Raw genomic sequence first — 2,913 nt, forward strand, 5'->3', positions numbered from 1 at the left:
TAAAGAAACTGCTGCCAGACCAAGGTCTTTTCATGTTTGTGCTAGCATGTTTTGTCACCATGGATACTAAAGTAATTACTCTAGTTTGAATGAAAATGCAAAATATAATAACATTGCATATAACAACAAAAAATAAAATTATCACTGTGCTCTCCTAGCCTTAACTAATTGAAATGGAAATCTGGGAGCAATTCAAGCAGAAGCGATTAAAAATTATTAAAAGAAGTTCACTCGTGGGCACCATCTCTTTTGAACAAAGGCCACATCCAGCCGTGATTATGCTGTCAGTGACATTATTACCGGAGCCAGTCTGAGGGAGTTATTTTTCCTCCCCTGCCTGATTGTTCCCTGTGTCCATGATGTCCAGGCTTTCTCAAGTTTATGTGGCAAAATACAGAAGACAGTTCTGTGCACAAAATACCTCCTGGGAAGAAGAAAAAGGAAGAGAAGTTTCCTGATCTTGTTCACTGAACAGCATCACGTTCCTCTGTGCTATCATGGCCAGGCCACAGGCTACATAAGCTGATATTTGTACCAAAAAGTTCTTCTAGCAACCAATCCTCTTGACCACTGGAAATATTTATGACATGGCATTTTAACCCACTAACAAAGACCTACTTTTGAATCTTCTAAACCACAGTAAAGGCAAGGCAGCTTCAACATTTTCTGGGATCTCTGTTAGCAAGAGGCAGCCGAGAATGCTGGAAGCTCTGGGACGAGAAGTGGCATGAGCTCTTAGAGGATAAAACTCCATAAAGATCTCTCTCGTTATCTATGGGGAAGCAGCCTAGAAGCTGCAGGAGGTAAGCCGTTAGTGTACACAAACCTCATGCAAAACCACCTGTAAGTTAAAGGTTACTTACAGGCAGGCATGGAATAAAAGCTGCTGCTTGGGTGCAGTGCAATGTGCTTATCAGCTCTTTATAACCTGCAACAGCTGTTTTGGCTGTGTGGGTGCCAGTTCAAGGCTGCATGCAGGATCTTCCTGCTCAGTGGGTGTTCTCAGGGATAGCCCTCCAAGCCAAAGCGATGTATCATGTGAGTCTCAACCATCGCCACCTGTGTCCCATCATGGAATCAGGCCCAGACCAAAGTTCAGATGAAGTTCATTTGTTTTCTACACTTAGCATACAAGGAAAGAGGAGGATGGAGACATGGCATTTAAAGTGAGATGATTTGTAACCCCAAACAAGCTATGGAACAGGCAGGAATACAACCCAGCAAGGGTGGGGTGGTGGAAATAATATTTTTTTCAGCTGACACTGAACACCTTTAACCAGAATATATCAGCCCACTGTCCAGCTATGTCACTGAGGACAGCATTGCTCACTGAGCACAAGCTGCACAACAATGGAAAACAGCAGGACACACATTTCTCCCTCACCAGACTTATAAGCAATAGGCATCTACTAAGGGCTGTGGGGGGGTGCACAGTCCTCCCCAAACTAAGGATGCTGCCCACTTGCAACAGCACCTATCAAATTAGCATTCAAAGCCCTTGTGATTCCCAAAGTAGAGGTGCTCATGCAGTCCTGTGCAACTGTCAGCTGCTGTAGCTTTCAGACTGCCTGATGGCTCCATCAACCTCCAGCATCGTGATGCTCAAAGACAGGATGAGACAGTAACCTCAGGGCCACAGCTATTGTGTGCTGTCACTTGGCCTAAAGCCTGGAAAAGGCTTTGGCTGGTTTTATTTATAGATATAGCCAATAGGGGATAGACCAGTAAATCTACTTCTGTAGAAAGATAAATTTAACACGATCGCAAGTCTTCCTTACTTCCTAGTTATTAAGAAATAAAGAAAAAACTCAGAACACAGTGGTACAGTTCAAACAGATTAGATTTTACCGAGAACAGCTGCAGAAGGAATGTCTTCAGTATACGTCTATGTGTACTGCTCTCTTGGACATCAATAATAACTTAAGGTTTTACCTTTGCCTCGAGTGGAGAGGAGGGTACCTAAGCAGAAGCAGGAAACTTCATGTAGTTGCTCAAGCAAACATCTGATGCACAGTAGCAGTTTACCAACACAATATAGTACATCTGTACACTCAACAAGAGGAGGAAACAATGTTTTAAAAAAAATCAGTTCCCTTCTGGCAAAGAGAATTGTTCTCTCAGCCACATGAAACATGTCCGTGCTATTCATAGTTCTATGTTTACAGACTGGGGCAACCATATGTTCACATTTCTTCTAACATGTCATCTTTTTCTCTTGGAGCCAATACTGACTTTAAAATTCTGGCCCTTTCTCCAAGATTTCTGGACATCAAGTGAACAGGCACAGCTCCACAATGCAGGAAGTTAAATACACATGTGACAGTCGGATGTACACTGTAGTCTTCCCAGTACACTCAACTGCACATATACAGGCCATCTATATAGCAATTTCTAGAAATAGAATCATGGAAACTAATCCTATTCATAGATTTAACAGACTGTTTAAATGGTACGATCGGTACTGTGGCAGTGGAAGGCAAAGTTAAACATGTTTTTGACACAGCTTAGTTTGACATTTTGCATACTTGGGTCATTTGTAGGGCAGCTCACTCAGGATTTTTTAATCCAGCTTCAAAACTAAATGCAGATAAAAATTCTTTTAAGTTCTCATATACTTGGAGTAGCTCTGCATTCAACCATATCCTGTTCTTGACAGACAAAAAGCCTCCATCATGATGCTGCAATTTAATCACAAATACATATGCATGATTGAGACCATTAAACAACATTTACACACTCAGTTCTTACAAGAATCTACAAAACACTCACACACTTCTTAAATTAATAACATTTATTTCCATTAAACCAAGACAAATTTTCAAAATTAATACAAGATAAAAATTCAAGGTGGTTGGTAAGGGGAAAAAGGATTGACTGCACATCATGTATGTTATTTTTATGTGATCCAAAATA

This window comes from Tyto alba, unplaced genomic scaffold (genome assembly GCF_018691265.1).
Source record: "Tyto alba isolate M040663 unplaced genomic scaffold, T.alba_DEE_v4.0 Super-Scaffold_16, whole genome shotgun sequence".
Classification (NCBI taxonomy): domain Eukaryota; kingdom Metazoa; phylum Chordata; class Aves; order Strigiformes; family Tytonidae; genus Tyto; species Tyto alba.